Here is a 20440-nt window from a genome sequence, read left to right on the forward strand (position 1 = left end):
TTGTATGGTTTTGGTATTAGGGGATCTCGTTTTCATACAGTGAGTTAGGAACTATTACCTCTGCTTCTGTCTTCTGGAAGAGATCGTAGAGAATTGACATAATTTCTTTCCTAAATGTTTGATGCAATTCACCAGTGAACTCATCGGGGCTTGATGACTTCTCTTTGAAAAGTGATCATTTCTTGACTGAATTATTTCCTATGTACAGGCCTATTGATACTATTTTCTTCTTGTGTGAGATTTGGCAGACTGTGTCTTTCAAGGAATTTGTCCATTTCTTCTAGGTTATCGAATTTGTGGGCATAGAATTATGGATAGTATTCTTTATTTTAATATTCACAAGATCTGTTGTGATGTCACCTCCTTCATTTTTTATGAAACTCAGGGACGTCTTCTCTCTTCTTTTCATTTAGCCTGGCTAGAGGTGTGTTGGTTTTATAGATCTTTTCAAAGATTCAACTTTTAGTGTCATCGATTTTTCTCCACTGATTTCCTGTTTTCAATTTCATTGATTTCTGCGCTAATTTTTAAATTTATTTTCTTCCATTAACTTTGGTTTAACATGTTCATTTTTTTCTAGTTTCCTCTAGTATAATCTTAGGTTTTTTATTTTAGATCTTTCTTTTAATTTATGCATTCACTGCTATAAATTTCCCTCTAAGTAGTGCTTTCACTTATCCCACAATTTTGAATAATTTATATTTTAATTTAAGTGAAAATATTTTCTAATTTGTCTTAAGATTTTTTTCCTTGACCATGTGTTATTTAGAAGTGTGTTGGGGGCACCTGGGTGGCTCATTTGGTTAAGTGTCCAACTTTGGCCCAGGTCATGATCTCACAGTTCGTGGGTCATGTCAGGCTCTGTGCTGACAGCTCAGAGCCTGGAGCCTGCTTCAGATTCTGTCTCTCCCTCTCCCTCTCCCTCTCCCTCTCCCTCTCCCTCTCCCTCTCCCTCTCCCTCTCCCTCTCCCTCTCCCTCTCCCTCCCCCTCCCCCTCCCCCTCCCCCTCCCCCTCCCTCTCTCTCTCTGTCTCTCTCAAAAATAAACATTAAAAAAAAATCTTTTTTAAAGTGTGTTGTTTAATCTTCAAGTAGTTTGATTTTCTTTTTTCCACCTATCTTTTTGTTGAATTCTAGTTTAATTCCATTATGGTTGGAGAGCATATGTTGTGTGGTTTCTGTTTTCTTAAATATTTGTTCAAGTGTGGTTTATTGCCCAGAGTGTGGTCTGTCTTGCAGATTATTCGCTACGAGCTTGAGAAGAATGTGTAATTCGCTGTCATTGAATGAGGTAGTCTGTAGATGTCATTTATATCCAGTGGATTGATGGTGCTCTTGGATTCAGCTGTGTCCCTGTTGGTTTTCTGCCTGGTGGATCCATCCATTTGTGACAGAGGGGTGTTGAGGTCCCTGACTGTAATAAATAGAGTTCTGTCTGTTTCTGGCTGCAGTTCTATTAGTGTTTGTCTCACATATTTGACGTTCAGTTGTTAGGTGCCTACACAGGAAATCATTACATCTTTTTGGACTGTTTACTCCTTTGTTGTTAGGTAATCCCCCTCTTTATTATCCTTGATAAATTTCCTCTTTCTGAAAGTTAGTATAACTGCTCCCCCCTTTTTGATTAGGTTAGTTTAGTATATTTCTATCCATCTCTTTACTCTTAATCTGTATGTGTCTATATATTGAAAGTGGGTTTCTTCAAAAAAATAATAAAGGGGTTTCTTGAAGACAACGTATGCTTGGGTCTTGTTTTTTGATTCACCTTGACAGTCTCTGTCTTTTAGTTCGTATATTTAAACCACTGACATCCAAATTGATTTTTTATATAGTTGGATTAATACTGTCTTCTATTTTTTTGCCCTTATCCTTTGTTTCTATTTTTGTGTCACAAGTAACCTAAGTCTGCTTCAAGTAATATTCTCCAGTTTCTCAGATAGTATGGAAACCTTAATAAAATATTCCCAGTTCTTCTTTTCCATTCCTTTTAACAGGACTGTCACTAATTCTGCTTATATGTATATAGACATATGTAATAGGATATGTTATTATTTAGAGCAGATTTCTGTTGGATCCATTCAGAGTAAGAAAAAGAAAAACTTTTATTCACCTCCACTTATTCATTCTCCAGTGTTCTTTCTTTCTTTGTGTAGATCCGAGTTTAACCTGTACCGTTTTCCTTTTATCTGAAGAACTTCTTTTAACACTTCTTGCAAGGCCGGTCTACTAACAACAGGTTCCATCAAGTTTTGTTTTTCTGAGAAAGTATTTCTTCTTCACTTTTGAAGGATAATTTTCAAGGTACAGAATTAAACATTGGTGGAGGTTTTTTTCTCCCAAAACTCTAAATATTTCACTTCACTCTCCTTACTACTTGGTTTCTGAGAAAAGAAGAAATTGGATATAATTTTTATCTTTGCTCATCTGTAGGTAAGAGTTTTTTTCTTCTGGCTTCTTTCAAGATTTTTTCTTTATTTTTGGTATTCTGAAGTTTTAATATGACATTCCTAAGCATAGTTTTGTTGTTTGTTGTTTATTTTTTGCATTTGGTGTTCTCTGTGCTTCCCAAGTCATGGTTTTTGTGTCTGATATCAATTTGAGGGAAATTTGCAGTCATTATTGCTTCAAATATTGCTCTGTTCCCCTCTCCCTTTCTCCTCTTTCTAGTATTTCCATTACATGTATGTTATACTTTTGTGGTTGTCCCACCATTCTTGGGTATTCTGTTAATTGTTTTTCAGTCTTTTTTTCTCTTTGTTTTTCAGCCCTGAAAATTTCAGTGTCAGGTTCTTAAGCTCAGTGATCCTTCCCTCAGCCATGTACAGTCTACTAATGTGCTTGTCAAAGGCATTCACTTGTTAGTGTTTTTTTTTTCCTCTAGCATTTCTTTCTGCCTCTCTGTTAGACTTTCCAATTCTTCACTTTGTTACCATTTGATCTTGTATGTTGTCTAATTTTCTGATAAAGCCTATAACGTATTGATCATAGTTTTTAAAAAAAATCCTGGTCTGATAATTCCGGCATTCTTACCGTATCTAACTCTGATTCGGGTGTTTGTTCCATCTCCTCAAACTGTATCTCTTGCCTCTTGGCATCTCTTATAATTTTTGTTGTAAGGTGAACACGATATGCTGGGTAGAAGGATCTTTACTCATCTCGTGGTGAGGTGTAGGGCAAGAGAAATGTTCACTAGTCCTATAATTAGATCAGTCTTTTGGTGGCGCTAGACCCTGAACTTCATTGGCGCTTTTGAGTTTTTTAAGGTGTATGAAGAGCTAGCTAAGGTGGGACGGGATGGCTACAGGGACTTCTTTTAGGGTGCGCAGATCCAATTCCATTATGGGGGGTTCCCTCACACACAGTACCAAGCAGTTCTCTGGCATCTTCAGGGTGTCTGAGAATTTAAATCAATTCTGACGCTATCTTCCTAGAGATAACATTGGAATCCACAGGTTAGGGGTTCGGGCCTACAAGACTGTCCCTACCCCTCACTTCACATGCCAGTCACAAGCTCTAGGCTGTTACCTGTGCTTCTGACCAACCAGCTACAGATTGGAGGTTCTAAAGAGCTCCTCCTTAGGTTTAATTAATTTGCTACAGCAGCTCACAGAACTCAGAGTAGCACTTAAGTTTCCCACTTTATTAAAGGGTATGACAAATGTTGTGAATCAACCGTGAGATGAAGAGACACATAGAGCGAGGTCCCAAACCAAGCAGCATCTGACTTTGTGGAGCTTGGAGCCTGGCTCAATGGCACATGGAAGCCCATTCCCCATGCGGAAGACTGGAGAGAACTGGAGTTAAGAATTCCCTTTCTCCGAGAGGAATCCTTTTGCACTGCTGGAGGGAATGCAAGCTGGTGCAGCCACTCTGGAAAACAGTAGGGAGGGTCCTCAAAAAATTAAAAATAGAACTACCCTCTGACCCAGCAACTGCACTACTAGGTATTTATCCGAGGGATACAGGTATGCTGTTTCGAAGGGGCACATGCACCCCCATGTGTATAGCAGTGCTATCAACAATAGCCAAAGTATGGAAAGAGCCCAAATGTCCATCAATGGATGAATGGATAAAGAAGATGTGGACGGGGCGCCTGGGTGGCTCAGTTGGTTAAGCATCCGACTTCGGCTCAGGTCATGATCTCACAGCTTATGAGTTCGAGCCCCGCGTCGGGCTCTGTGCTTACAGCTCAGAGTCTGGAGCCTCCTTCAGATTCTGTGTCTCCCTCTCTCTCTGCCCCTCCCCTGCTCATGCTCTGTCTCTCATAAATGAATAAATGTTAAAAAAAAAAAAAATTAAAGAAGATGTGGTGTATATGTATACACACACACACACACACACACACACACACACACACACAATGGAGTATTACTTGGCAATCAAAAAGAATGAAATCTTGCCATTTGCAACCACGTGGATAGAACTAGAGGGTATTATGCTAAGCGAAATTAGTTAGAGAAAGACAAATATCATATGACTTCACTTATATGAGGACTGGAAGAGACAAAACAGATGAACATAAGGGAAGGGAAGTGAAAATAATATGAAAACAGGGAGGGGGACAAAACATAAGAGATTCTAAAATATGGAGAACAAACAGAGGGTTATTGGAAGGGGTTGTGGGAGGGGGGGATGGACTAAACAGGTAAGGAGCATTAAGGAATCTACTCCTGAAATCATTGTTGCACTATATGCTAACTAACTTGGATGTAAATTTAAAAAATAAAATAAAATAAGAATTCCCCTTCTCCCAGTTTGGTTAGGCTCTAATAAACCCTTAGCAGGTTAGGCTCTAAGTACATAGGTTCTTCTAAGGGCAGGCTTTGTTAAGAAGAGAATGCTCTGCATATTTCAAATGGTTTCTTTTCCCTTCCCTGTGTTGGGAACATGAGAGGATTTTTCTCATTTTCACTGTAAACACTTTGTAGGGCTTTTGCAGGCAAAACTCATAAAAGCAGGACCCCCTCCCCCTGTCCCTGCCGTATCATTCCCCTGGACTCTTTACCCCTCAGACTTGTCCACACTGAGCCTCTCACCGTTTGTCAGTTACCGTTCAGATTTTTGAAACCGGCCTTGGTTCCTGTGCAGGTGTCTGCTCTGGGAGGTTCTGATTCTGTGTTTCTGCCTGTCTCCAATTTTTGGCACCCTGGTTTGCTCTGTGACCTGATTTCTGTGATAGATCTCAGAAGTTTCATTAATTTTTCAGTTTTTAGCTTTTACCTGTTGTAAGTTCCTTACATGTTGGACCAGAAACCAGCAGTCAACATGTTACAGATTTTTTTAAATGTTCTTATTTGGAGAACATACCCTGCATTGTCAGTCCTTCTTAATTTCTGGAGACTTCTGTTAATAACCAATATATATCCTGATCACTATTCCATGTGTACATGAAAAGAAGTATTTTCTTTTGTTTTTGGACCTAGTGTTCTATAAGTGAGAATTAATTCAAGTGACCTGTTGCTACGGGTCTTATATATCTACATCATCATGTTTTCATCTCCTCGTACTGTTAACGATTGAGAAAGAAGTGTCGTATCCAACTATAACTGTGTATTTGCCTGTTCTTTTCAGGGTTCTACTCCTATATTTTGGGTGCTAGGTTTTTTTTGTATTTTAAAGTTGGGGACATTTTTCTCAGATTCCGTAAATTGCTTCCATGTAGTTTGATACCCACAAGACTCACTCTTAAGTTTCATTGTTGTTGTTTTAATTGGGTCTGGGACACACTTCAGGATACTTTTTACCCCACTGTTAGGACAACGCACACTTCCAAGAGCAGAGTAGTAGTCTCCTGTGTAATGGGATATCCTCTCCTATTTATAGACTTCCCATCCCCCCGTGTACTTCAACGTTGTTCAATCTACTGTTTTCATGTGGTTCTTTTTGTAGCTGCACGTCGTTTCCCTGCATGTACCGTCTTTGGCCAAAGACTCAAGACTCAAAAACTCATGGTCTCTTTCAGTCAGCTCTGTCTCCAGGATCTTACACCACAAATGGGAGTTGCGTTGGCCTCTGAATTTCTGGTTCTGTCTCCTCAACTTCCTGAGACCTCTGCGTTCTGTTTTGGTACCACATTCTGATCTGAAACTCCGTTATTTCTTCTTTTTCTGGGATCCTTACCCTGCAGTGCCTGTTACCTGGTACTGCTCCATCATGGGAGAAGGGGAAACCCCATGCCGTAGATCCCTGCTAAGTTCAGTATTATGTGTGCTCGTGATTTAGCTCAAGGAGATTCATACTTTGTGAACATCGGGGGGGGGACAAATGTTTTTGCCGTCAACTCTGCAAGGAAAGCTTCAAATGAGCACCTTTGTTGTGCCATCCCTGAAAATGCGTCTTCTTTCACATTCAGAATCCTAGAAGCCCATGCAGCAGGCCCAAGTCTTAAATTATTTCCCATTGACAGGGTGTTGCTGTACAAAACCAGGAGTGATCTTAAGGCTGGAGCAAGCAGAAGATCTATGCTCATTAGAGAAAGAATTTCTAACCAGGAGATCTTCAGGTGAGTTATTATGTACAAGTAGAAATTTTCAGGGTAAATTACAGTGGTCAGTGAGAGATGTCTACTGTGAAATAATTTCAGCACTTTCTTACAGAGCCCCTATATATGTGGGTGTTTAGGAAGAGTGTATCGTATTCAGTAGCATATGGGAGGAGAAGGTCTAAGACAAGGGGTGGATGCAGTCGTGATCATTTTCCCACCTTTAAAAACTGGGAGCCTAAGTATAGATCATTTAAAATTGGGGCACCTGGGTGGCTCAGTCAGTTAAGCATCCAAGTTTGGCACAGTTCATGATCTCATAGCTTGTGAGTTCGAGCCCCGCATCAGGCTCTGTGCTGACAGATCAGAGCCTGGAGCCTGCTTCCGATTCTGTCTCCCTCTCTCTCTGGCCCTCCCCTGCTCATGCTCTCTCCTCTCAAAAATAAATAAACATTTAAAAAAATTTTTTAATTGACACATCAAGTAATAGAGTTATATGGAACAGTAAAAAAAAAAAAGGGATAAAAACTAAGAAATATTAGAAAAGCATATAAAACTGGAGGTTAATGAATGGGAAGAGAGAAGAAATTGATTATGTATTAGGGAATTACTAGATCTTGTCTTAAGAGGTAGATGATTAAGGAATTACATGAGATTATAAAGATAACCGTGAGGGGCCAATACACCCTTCTTGCCTGTTAGAAGAAAAATTCACTTAACAAAATAAACATTCCTATTACTGAATACAATTTTTATAAAGCTTTGTTAAGCACGCAGTACAACATGAAATAATAGAAAACTAGCTGCCATAGTAACGAATGAAAATGGCTTAAAGCCAATGACTGTGAGAATATATTATCAGATATTATCAGAGATAGACCTGAAGGATAATTTGGAAAGTGATATTGAAAAATGGTTAATCACTGTGCCAAAACAAAGTATATGCTGGGATCATTTATCTGAATTTTAATCAAGATTGAATTCAGGTTAAAAACCATGAAATGAGAAAGAAGGTACTTTTATCATATTAAGACAGTAAAGACGGACATATGAAAGTTTTAATATCTGTGTTCTAAATAAATTATCAAGGTTCACTAAAAAAAAAAATACTGCAGGAGATATAAAGTGATACTGAAGCACATTAGATACTGTAACCACTGTGTATCCTCTGATTTCATAACAGATCCACTGGAAAACACCTGCGGCTACGGAACACAGAAATAACACATTTTATGAAAAGAAACTAAGATACAATTGTAAATGTGTTTCACACTCTGAAAACAAAGAGTAAACCCTTTCACTGTCAGTGGAAGAATCACAAAATATGAAAGAACTCAGGTGAAAAGGAAATATCATTAAATTTCAAAATAATAGAAAAATCAGAGTTTCAACAAACCTAGAAACTGTAAACAATGCAAGGACATTGAAACCTGTCTCTGGAAGTTAAAATTGTAGTATATCCAGAAAACTGTCATAATAAAAAGCATGGTATCAGAGGTAGATGGAAACTTAGGAAAACTGGGAGAGATGTTGAATAGTCTTTAATTGGAGAGATATTAAAGCTCTTAATACTCTTAATATACGTAAAGATGCATTGTAATACCAGGTGAACTCATTTGGTTTTGGTTTTTGTGAAACTTGGCAAGCTGGTTCTAAAATTTTTATGGAAATTAAATGTGTACATGCATACATAAGTAAAAATAAAATTTATATGGAAATAACAAAGGCCCAATAATAATTTAAAACATCTTTGAGAAACAATGTTGTGGGACTTTTCTCTAGCTGCTACTGAGCGAAGCTCCTGTCGACATGATTGATTGTACTCCTGTAACTATAATTAAACAAATCATTGAAGTAGCCCAGGAATAAACACGTTTTAAACAATTGATTTCTTGTACCTGTACTTTACACATATAGCAAAAATCAACTTGGGGTGGAATTATATTAGGTGAAATAAAATATTTTAGAAAATAGTATAGAAAATCTTTATCACTGTGGGTGGGGAAAGACTTAAGACCAAAAAACACTTAACCATGTAGGAAAAATGTGATAAATTTGACTACGTTAAAAGTCACAATTTCTGGATGTTAAAAGATTATGTAAAAACTATGAGAAGACAAGTCACAGAATAGCAGAATCTATTTGTGATGCACGCAACTAAGATAAACCTAATATCTAGAATCTATAAAGTGCTTCTACAAGTCTGAGGAAAAAGACAGGTAGCTTAATACAAAAAATGCGCAAAAGACTTAATCAGAATCTTCCCCAGAAAGGAAATCCAATTACTTAGTAAAATGGGAGGAATTATTTAATCTGATTAGTTTTGAGAAAAATATGGAAACAGTATCATGTTGCCAACATACATTTAAGAAATTGGCAGATTCTGTGTCTCGCTCTTTCTCTGCCCCTCCCTTGCTCATGCTCTGTCTCTCTCCGTCTCAAAAATAAATAAAAACATTAAAAAAAAATTTTTTTTTAAAGGGCACCTGGGTGGCTCACTCATTAAGCATCTGACTTCAGCTCAGGTCATGATCTCACAGTCTGTGAGTTCGAGCCCTGTGTCGGGCTCTGTGCTGACAGCTCAGAGCCTGGAGCCTGCGTCAGATTTTGTGTCTCCCTCTCTCTCTGCCCTTCCCCCACTCATGCTCTTTTTCTCTCTCAAATATAAATAAACATTTAAAAAGTTTTTTTTTAATTGGCTATAATTATGTCACATTAGCTACCTTAAGATTTTCCAAGCCGTTAAAAAAAAAAAAATTAAAAAAAAAAAAAAAAGATTTTCCAAGCCTTTAGGCAGAAGTGGGCAATGGAGAGCTTGAGTATGGAAACAGATATTTGATTAACTCCTCATCAGTATCTACCCCATATGCGGCATGTAAGGTCTTCTGCCAAATACTTCTGGCATTATTTCTTGGTTCCCTCTGCCCTTTGTGTCTCCATAATTTTACCACAGTAACTCTATGTTAAAAGAAATACCAAAAGTTCTGTTTATAAAGTCGTTAGGTCTAAACCCTAGTAGCATTTTCAAAAAATAATACACATAAATGGAAAGAAAAATAGTATTTTATTTTTACTCTTCAACACTGTTTTTGGGGTGCCTGGGTGGTTCATTCAGTTAAGAGTCCAACTTTGGCTCAGGTCATGATCTCATAGTCCGTGAGTTCGAGCCCCGCGTCGGGCTCTGGGCTGATGGCTCAGAGCCTGGAGCCTGCTTCCGATTCTGTGTCTCCCTCTCTCTCTGCCCCTCCCTTGCTCATGCTCTGTCTCTCTCTGTCTCAAAAATAAATAACATTAAAAAAACTTTTTTTTAGATAAAAAGAAATTGGCAGAAAATAAGAACACTGACAGTAAGAACACTGACAGTATGAAGTCGGAGGCGGGGGGCAGTAGAGACCCGCATCCACTGGTCATGGACGTGTGAACTGGTGAATTGCTTTTGCAAATGGAGTAACAAGCCAAATGCCCATCAACAGATGAGCACAGAAATAAGTCACATTTATTTTATGGAGTGTTATACATCACAGATAACGTACTAATATAACTATAGCAAGACCATAGGTGAATCTGGCACACAATATTGAACAAAAGAATAAGACGAAGATGATTACAGCAAGCTATATGATTCAGTTTTTATAAAGCAGCTGGTAAAATTAAATTGTATGTCTTTAGGGTTGTATGCACAGTCTGTAAAACTCTCAAGAAAAATCAGGAAGGTACTGCTGTGAATTTTGTGAGTCATGTGACGTGGAAGCGTGAAGAAAGTTGTGCTCTGGAAAGAATACATTGGTTTTCCCCGATGTGGTCAGGCTCTCTGTTCCTCAGCGTGGATGGTGACTCCACTCCTTGTCATTTTGTTACACTGCCCAGAAGAATTTCGTGGTTTCAGAGAGCTTGACAGTTACAAGATAAACAATGGTAGATAATACTCGCTACAAATATTCATCACAGAAGGTTTGCTTCAATAAGTAAAGGATCCAGGTCTTAAGTGTCTCTTCAGTATGGCTGCCCATGACTGCTGAACGCAGGCAGTCTATCTCTGCACCCCCCCTTTCCCCTTCAAAGCCTTCATTACCTAACACGCCATATATCAAGTATGCACTACGTTTTGTTTACTGTCTACCTTTTTCTTCTGGAACATATGCTTTCTGAGAAGCAGTATATTTTTTATTGTCGTGCTCACTGGCTCATCCCCTGGTATGTAATTTGGCATTCAAATAGGCTCATATTATTGAACTTCCGAGAATTGCGAATATAAAGTCAATCCATTAGAAAGAAAGGACAAAGAGGGCGTAAAAATGACTAATAAACGTGAAAAATACGTAACATTAATGGCAATCTCAGGAATGTGAATTCAGAGCGCAGTGCCATGATTTTGGACTCATCCCACTAGCACCACGAATAATTAAGAGATGATGCAAGAGAAACGTCCACAAGGCAGGCAGTGGTGTCAATTGGCACAATTACTGGGAAAAGTTTGAATGTATAAGTGCAAATCTAGAAATAACTTCCATATTTATGAGTCCACTGAAAGATATATTCAAACAATGGGCCATTATATAGCTGTAGTGTGTAATGGGGTTGGAGCTAAGAAACCTGGCTGAAGAAGCACATCCCAAAAATCTACACATAGAAATTATATTCATAATATTTTGATATACTGAAAACTAAATATAAATACATACTGTGTGTGTGTGTGTGTGTGTGTGTGTGTGTGTGTGTGTTGTATTCTACCAAAAAAAAATATTTTCTCTTACTCTTCCCTATTCTGGAATGTAATATATTTCATAATTACATTTGATTGACACTAAAGCTGTTTAAGGGGAAAGGTACTTCGTATTGAAGGCACATGCCCTAGCCACATTCCTGTGACTTGTGAATCATCAGGTATACATTGGCATTACGTCTGAGCCGATGGGTCACAGAGAGGTCTAGGGAGCTCCAGGCACACGGTATTTCAAGGACCCTCTCTGTATCACAGAGGAGTGCAAGGAAAATCAGAGACTCAAGGTTTTGTTTTGGATAAAGCACAGCATAGCTGCACAAAATGGATTTCATAGCATTTAAAATACCATCAGTTAAAAGATAAAATATTATTTTAGATATGCCTAAGAAAATGGACAGGTGTCATCAATTTTAAGCTGCATTGTGATTGCAGTGATGATAATTTACTTTAAAAAATTGTGTCTCAATATATGTAAGTGCTCTTCACGTATCTGTTGTTCAAGTGAGTGGCGTAGACTTAATTGCTTTCAGATTTAAAGTAAATGGTGTTTAAATTCATGGAGCCATATAAGAAGGGTTGTTTGTTTTTTGTTTTTTAACTTGAGAAGAGTCTTTCCCTGAAGGATATGTAGAGTTTGAGCTAAAAAAGGAATGCATGGTAACTTAGAGAAATAATGTGGGGCCAGATTTTTGCTGGAATGAATTTATGTAAGGGGATCAAACAGCCTAGCCAGACTACCTGCAGAAAGTACCATGGACTTCCATCATACTGGCTTGACCAGCTAATGTTCCTGAATTGGTGCAAAACTTTGTTTTCCAGAACGGCTCCTGACTCTTGTCTGATGGAAACTGCGGCAGTGGTTTTAGGACCATCTTAAATTTCAGTACAGGCCTGAAATTGTTGCTGGAATTGTTGTGGGTAGCGACTGAGTAATAGCAGTCAAGTATACCAGGGATAAAAGTAAAGTCTTTTATGATAAATGAACATAAAGGTTGTCTAAAGTCTAAAAACAAGGTGAAACATAATCCTTAAGGTTCTAGAAACCAGTAGAAAGCATGCATGTTGAAACATTGATGGAATGCTGACTTACGGATTACTCTTGGGTGGGTTTGTTTCAAGAGAGTAAGCACATTGAAAGAAAACTTACAATCTGATGATCAGGAGAGTATTGTTATAGAACAACCTTAACATCATGTACCAAGGCACCAGAGCCAACGTAGGGCAGGAAATTCACCCCAGGCTGAGAGATGGCTTTTCTTCTCAGTAGTTTCATACTTCTCCTTCCTTGTGTATTTGTCTTCCTGTGAAAAACAGCCAGGAGAGTTTGAGTTTGGAGTAGAGACCTGTTTTTTCTATTATTATTACTGGAAGGAAATTATGCTATTATTTGTGTATTTTGATGTTAATGTATAAACTCAGGTAAAAAAGAAAAGAAAGCTCCAAATAGAAGCATGGAGACTAATGAGTTTCCTGCCCCATAATCTGTATTTGGCAGTAGAATACAGGATCCCTGATCCTAACCCTGTCTCTTATGTATACCTTGAAAGCCTTACCCACTAATACTGCTTGTCCACGCTTACTGTCCATAATCTTTGCTGAATTGATCTTATTCTTCGATTTGTCGAGTTCCCAAACTCAACTATTCTCGTGTGTTCATTGTTCCTTTCCTGTACTTTTCTTCCATGTAGTTTTGAAAATCACATTTTTTAAATGTCACATGTACATATATATTCACTGCCAGTCTGTTTTCCTTTTTTTCCCCACTCCAGCCAACTTATTTTCAAATGAAAGCAGTATAGGAAATATATACTTCAAGTTACTTAATCTTGTGTGACCGGACTAGAACCAAAGAGTCAAATATATAACAGACTCTATGTATATGGGCTCCCTCCCTGTAAGAAATGTGTCTTAAGATTCATAAGATTCATATTTTTAATTTTCTCATTTTTAGAAGACTGCCAAGACGATAACCTCTTAGAGAAGAGCCAACAGATCCAAGACAGACATTTGTGGCAAGTTTTATTTACTCATTTTCAGAGAACTGACACAGGAGGGAAAAGTTTCGACCAGGAGTCACACACAAGAAGAACAAACCAGAGAAATTAGGCGGAGGTGACCCCCTTTGAATGTGGACGAAACTTCAGCCATAATTCAGCTTACACACCAGAGAAATGCTGTGATTATAATAAACACAGGGGAGTCCTCTGCCCCCAGTCAGCCTTCAGGGTCCGTCAGAGGACTCGCATAAGGTTGAAACCCTGTGAGTGTCGCGGGTGTGGGAAATGCTTCTGTAAGAAATCGTACCTCCTCACGCACCAGACAATTCACACAGGGGAGAAACCTTATGAGTGCAGTGAATGTGGAAAACCTTTGGTGCAGAAGGTCAACTCGCAAAGCCCATCAGACGATTCACAAAGGGGAGAAGCCTTATGAGTGTAATGAATGTCAGAAAACCTTCACCCAGAATTCCCCCCTCAGAACACATCAGACAAACTCACACAGGGAAGAAGCCCTGTGCACGTAAGGAGTGTGGGAAGGCCTTCAGCCGGAAGTCAGGCCTAGGAATGCATCAGAGAACCCACGCAGGGAAGAAGCCGTACAAATGTAAGACACGTGGGAAGGCGTGCGGTCAGAAGTCAGGCCTAAGAAAACACTGGGCAACTCACACAGGGGAGAAGCCGCATGAATGTGGTGAGTGTGGGAAAGCGTTTAGCGGGAAGTCTGGCTTACCATTACACCGGAGAACTCACACGGAGGAAAGACCATGCAAGTGTAATGAGTGTGACAGAGCCTTCACCCACAAATCAATCCTCAGAGGACATCAGGAGGGTCATCAAAGGGAGAAACTCTCTAAATATGATGAGGGTGAGAACGCTTTCAGCGAGAAATCTGGCTCACGATTGTTGCAGAGAACTCACCCGGGGGAGGAACCGTATGAAGGTAGAGCGTGGCTGCGCCTTTGCCTCTAGGTCAGCCCTCACAGGACATCAGGAAGCTCCTAAGGGGAGGAATGTATTAATGCGATGAACGTGGGGAAGCTTCCAGCCATAAATCGGACTTCAGAAAACATCAGGGGACTCTCACGGTGAGAGGAACACTGGAATGAATGTGGGAGAACTTACCTCAGGGATCACACACACAGGAAAGCCTTACAACCCTACTGGGTGAAGGAAAATCTTGATTGCGGATCAGACACTCAAAACTATAGCTGTTCTGTGTTGCAGACTTCGGACGGCTCTCCTGTCAGCTCTCCAGGACCTGTCATGTGCTGAGCATTTGCCTGGGTTGGCCTACTTCTCGCACGTGTGTGTGTCTGGCTCCACGAAACCTCTGACGCAGTGTACAGCTGATACAAGAATGCTTTTTGACTTACCAAACAATTGAGCCCTTCCAGAGAGCGCTGTCAGCCTTTCCTGGGTCCCGTAACCCCAGTAGAGAACCAGGAGTTAAGTGGGTCCGTGTAAACCCGTAGACCTGGGTGCAGTCCCGACTCAGCTACTTGCTAGACCGGCAGCCTCCTCGCCCTGAGCCTCCACTCCCTTCTTTGTGAACTGTCGCCCACGTTTGTTGCAAGGGTTAAAGGGCACAGGATGGAAACAAAGCAGTGTCGATTCCCTTCTGTCTTACATAATTCATGCCTCCTAAGAGATGATACGGGTAAAGTTAGGGGAAAAAACAGGCAGGAATATGGAGATGACCGGAACTTGAAGAGAAAGTGAGAGTTCTGAAGGAGGGGTGGGAGTCGGAGCTGGAGGTGTCCCTACAGTGCTCGGTGGGGCTCATGGCTCCGCTCCTTGGGCCCTTCCCGTCCAGGACACCCCAGATCTCATACCCTCGTCACTCAACTCTCCCTGGACAACCACAGTGGTGGCAGACCGTCCTCAGAGACCTGCCTCTCTGGTTTTCACAGACGCAAGCTCAGGGCCACAGCAACCATCTTGAGATTTTTGTGGGCTGGAAATGGGTAAAAATGGGAGTTCTGTTGCCAGAACTAAGGATCTGGGTGAAGTCCAGGATTCTCGACTAAGCCTTACCAGCAGTTTCTTTATAATCTTTAAAATATGTGGAGCCCAACCACATTAATCTATTTTTATTTAAAGCAGCTTGTAATTTGATTTATAAACATTTCTCTCTAAAAGAAAAATGTGTATTAGTAATAATAAATGAAACCAATTTATAACTTGCCATGTATAGAAACTAATTGAAAAAATATTTACAGAAACAGAACAGCAGTTTAAAAAATTATAAGTAGATGATGTAATCAATTTCAAAACTCATCTCTGACATTAGAAAAATGACTTGAGGAAACCTGTTAGGTATAGGAAAGACTGTCAGCGCTTGGGGTCTTCCAGTGACTAAAATATCTTACCGGTCTTGAAGTTCAAAAGATTGAGATGGCCTTTGCTACTTTCCATAAGGTGGAAGGAAGGACGCAGCTCAAACCAGTTGTGGGGTGGAGGCACAGAAAATGAAAATGTACAACTTCTAGATTATGGGGATGATCACAGGCAGGAAGCTGCAGATAAGCATTTACAGAGCAAAGCAAATGATTTCCCCCTGGTAGGAGTGGAGTTTGGGAAGCCCCATTTGTTTGGAAAGCGTCCTCTGCACCGTCTCAAAAAGCTCCCAACCTGAGGAAAACAGGCTCATGGTTAGTTTTAGGGGCCCAGATGTGGCACACTGGCCCCGGTCCCCCCGACTTGTTACGGACAAACCAAGTTCTGAAGAAGAAGCAAGGTAGAACAGAAGAAGAAGACTGTTCCTTCGTACAGTCTCCTCCTTTCCATGCCCGTTCACCAGACTTGTGGTTGAGACTCTTGCCTCTGAAACATGAAAATGTTGTACGTGTAGAGACCATATGACAAATATTCAGGTTCTGGAGCACAATAGAATGTGACCTGTGAACCTACTACCTCGCTTAAGGATAACGGTATTGGCCATGAAAGAGTGAGAGTGTATCCACTGGGATACTCTTGCCCTATCTATCTCCTCCCTCCCAGAGACAGCAGCTATTCAAAATTGCGTGTGTGTTTGTGTGTGTGTGTGTGTGCACAAGTGTGTATCACTGATTTGCCTTTTAAAAAATAATAATTATGAATCTATGAACAATAATTGTATGGTTCTACTTACTTTGAAATTAGAATGGTCATGTGTCCTGCTTTTGTGACATGACTTTTTTTGAGTCAATGTGATGTACCTAACATTCATACATACTGATTTGGATGGTTGTACTTCATTCAGTTTCATTTGTGTATAGCTTGATATTAAAATGTATTCATTCATGGTTTTGGCCAGGTATTTTGAAGTAAAGAAATAGAGGAAATGTGTTTCCAAATTCTAACTTCTTGAAGGAAGAGAAAAAAAAGAAAATGGAAAGGTTGGGTTGCAGGCTTATGCCAGGGTGTTGATATGAAATTCTCCAACTCAGTTTACCTGGGCTGCAGGGTCTCAGCTGGAAGCATCCCATATTCCAAAAGGCAGTGTCTAGTTACCAAGCAAGACTTGTCAAGAAGCGTCCGGAAGCTACTCTGTGACTGATGAGTTCAAGAAAACACAACTGGGTAATTACGAAGTGGTTTATTATTGATGCTTGTTGGTAACTTTTAATTTTTTATTAAGATAAAGTATACATAATATAAAATTTACCATTTTAATTATTTTTCAAAGCGCCTTTTCAGTGGCATTAAATACACTCCCAGTACTGTGCAACCATTTACCACCATTCATCTCCAGAACTTTCTTCATCTTCCCAAACTGAAACTCCATAGCCATTAAATGCTAACTCCTCAATCTACCCCACTGCCATACCCTGGCAAACACTATTCTGCTTTCTGTCTCTACCAATTTGACTACTGTAGGCACATCCTATAAATGGAATCATGTAATGTTTGTCCCCTTGTGACTGACTGATTTCACTTAGCAAAATGTCTTCGGGTTTTATCAGTGCTACAGCACGTGTGAGAATCTCCTTCGTTTTTTAAGCCTGAATGATACTCCATCGTATGTATATACCAGATCTTGTCTACGTCTGTCAGTGGCCACTTGAATTGCATCCACCTTTTGGATATTGTGGCTATTGGTGCTGTTAACATGGGCGTGCAGATATTTCTTCGGGATCCTGCTTTCAACTCTTCTGAGTATATCCCCAGAGGTAGAACTTCTGCATCATAGGGTAATTCAACTTTTAGTTTATTGAGGAACTATTATACCATTTTCTGTAGCAGCTGCACCATTTTACAATCCTTCTAGCAGTGTGCAAGGGTTTCGGTTTTTTTCACATCCTCCCTAATACTTGTTCCCTGTTATTTTGATAATAGCCATGGCAATCCTAACAATTCGTGATGTTGGACACATTTGCTTGTACTTCTTGCCATTTGAGTATCTTCTTTGGAAAACTCCGCATTCAGGTTTTTGCCCATTTTTAACCAAGTGGTTTGTTTCGTTGTTGAATTGTGGAATTTCTTTGTGCAGTCAGGACATTACTCTCTTGATGGATATATGGTTTCCAGATATTTTCCCCATTCTACGGCTTGCCTGTCTATTTTTCTGTTGATAGAATCTTTCACGTATCTTTTTTTTTTCTTTTGTTACCTGTGCTTTTGGCATATTCAAGAAATCATTACTAAATCTAACGTCATGAAACTTCTCTATGTTTTCTTCAAAAGAGTTTTATAGTTTTAGCTCTTAATGTGTAGGTCTTTGCTCTATTAATTTTTTAAATATGGTGTAAGGTAAGAGTCCAACTTCATTCTTCACATTTCCTAGTGTGTTCATTGAAAAGACTTTCCTCGTGACACTGAATGTTTTGGTGCCCTTGTCGAAAACCATTTCATTTTATATGTGAGGATTTATTTCTGGTCTCTCTCTTCCGTTGATCTATATATGCATGTCTTTTTGTCATTACACTGTTTCGATTATTGTGGCTTTTTAGTAACAAATACTAAATCTGTAGATTGCCTGAGGTAGTATGAGTTTTAATAATATTAATGCTTGCAATCCATGAACGGAGTATCTTCTCACTTATTTGTATCTTCAGTTTCTTTCATCAAAGTCTAACAGTTTTCAGTGTACAGATGTTTCGTCATCAAGGTTAAATTTCTTCCTAAGTATTTTTTTAAATTTTGATGCTATTGTAAATAGTATTATTTTCTTAACTCTCTTTCTGGTAGTTAGTTGATATCTATAGGAATGCAACTGATACTTGAATGTTGATTTTGTGTCCTGCAACTGTATTAAATTCATTTATCCATTTTAACAGGTTTTTCGTGGATTTTTTTGTAGAATTTATATTTAAGATCACATAATCTGCAAACAGTTTTACTTTTTCCTTTTGGATTTGGATGCACTTTATTTCTTTTATCTGAATTACTGCTTTGGGTAAGACTTCCAGTACTACCTTGAATAGAAGTAGGCAACCTTGTCTTTGTACCTGATCTTAAAGGAGAATCATTCAGCTTTTCAGCATCAAGTATGATACTAGTTATGGCTTGCCAAATATGGCCTTTATTAAGTTGAGGTACTTTCCTTCTACACCTACTTCATTGAGCCATTTATCGTGAGAGGATGTTGAATATTGCCAAATACTTTTCCTGTCTCTGTTGAGGTGCTTGTGTGAGTTTGATCTTTCATTCTATTAAGGCAGTGTCTTGCATTTATTGATTTGCGTATGTTGAACCATCCTTGCATCCCAGGGATAAATTCCCCCTTGATGGTGGTGTATGCTCCTTTTAATAATGCCTTTGAATTCAGTTTGCTAGTATTTTGTTGAGGATGTTCACATCTATGTTTGTCATGTTTGTAACATTCTTTTCTGGGGGTGTCCTTATTTGGTTTTGGTGTGAGGGTAATTCCGACCTCATAAAATGAGTTTGGGAGTCTTCCCATCAGTTTTTTGGCAGAGTTTGAGAACAGCTGGCATTATTTTTCTTTAAATGTTTGGTAGAATGCACTAGTGAAGCCATCTAGTCTTACATGTTTCTTTGTTGGGAGGACTTTGATTATTGCTTCAATCTTTTTACTCATTATTGGCATATTGAAATTTTCTTTCTCATAATTCACTTTTGTTAGGTTGTATGATTCTAGGGATTTACCCGTTTCTTCTAGGTCATCCAATTTGTTGGTTTTTAATTGCTAACACTTGTCTCCTGTGATTCTTTTTATTTCTGTGGTATCAGTTGTAATGTCTCCTCCTTCATTTATAATTTTATTTGTATGAGTCCTTGTTTTTTCTTGGTTAATCTAGCTAAAGATTTGTCGGTTTTGTTTATCATTTTAAAAAATCACTCCTGGTTTTATTGATTTTTTTTCATTGTTTTTCTAGTCCCTAGTTGATACATTTCTGCTCTAAATTGTATTATTCTGCTAATTTTGGATTTAGCTTTTTATTTTTTTTCTAGTTCTTTGACATGTAAAGTTTGATTGTTAATTGTATATCTTTCTTTTTTTGTGATATAGGCTTTTATCACCATAAGCTCTTCCTTAGAATTGTTTTTGTCGCATTACATAGGTTTCAGTATACTGTTTTTCCAATCTGTTTGTCCCAAGATAATTTTTGATTTTCCTTTTTATTTCTTCTTTGACCCATTGGTTGTTCAAGAGTGTGTTCAATTTCCATATATTTGTAACTTTCCAGCATTCTTCCTGTAATTGATTTCTAGATTCATACCATTGTGGTTGGAAAAAAAATACTTGATATGAATTCAGTCTTCTTAAAGTTAAGACTTGTTTCATAATCTAACACATTATCTGTCCTGGAGAGTGTTCCATGTGCACTTGAGAAGGTGCATTCTGCGACTGTTGGGTGGCATATTTCCTGTATATGTCTGTTAGGTCCATTTGCTCTATAGTGTTATTCAAGTCCAGTGTATCCTTATTGATTTTCTGCCTAGATGATCTATCCACAGATGTAAGTGTGGTATAGAAGTACCCTACTGCAGCGCCTGGGTGGCTCAGTCAGTTGACCATCCAGCTTCAGCTCAGGTCATGATCTCACAGCTCATGGGCTCGGGCCCCTCATCAGGCTCTGTGCTGACAGCTCAGAGCCTAGAGCCTGCTTCGGATTTTGTGTCTCCCTCTCGCTCTGCCCCTATCCCACTCACATTTTGTCTCCGTCTCTCTCAAAAATAAATAAACATTAAAAAAATAAAAATAAATAAAAAGAAGTACCCTTCTACTATTATATTGCTATCTGCTTCTTCTTTCACTCTTGGTAATACTTGCTTTGTATGATTAGATGTC

At 39.0% G+C, this 20440-nt stretch overlaps 1 long non-coding RNA gene across 1 annotated transcript in view; it reads left to right on the forward strand.

Annotated features, from left to right (window-relative positions):
• Nucleotides 1-16759, forward strand: part of LOC102972327 — a 39196-nt gene extending 22437 nt beyond the window's left edge. The window contains exons 3-4 of the long non-coding RNA XR_006210739.1: nucleotides 6406-6501; nucleotides 13155-16759. This is a non-coding gene — a long non-coding RNA (uncharacterized LOC102972327). The remainder of the gene's footprint in view (nucleotides 1-6405; nucleotides 6502-13154) is intronic.
• The last annotated feature ends 3681 nt before the right edge of the window (nucleotides 16760-20440 follow it).

Source organism: Panthera tigris, chromosome D4 (genome assembly GCF_018350195.1).
Source record: "Panthera tigris isolate Pti1 chromosome D4, P.tigris_Pti1_mat1.1, whole genome shotgun sequence".
Taxonomy (NCBI): Eukaryota; Metazoa; Chordata; class Mammalia; order Carnivora; family Felidae; genus Panthera; species Panthera tigris.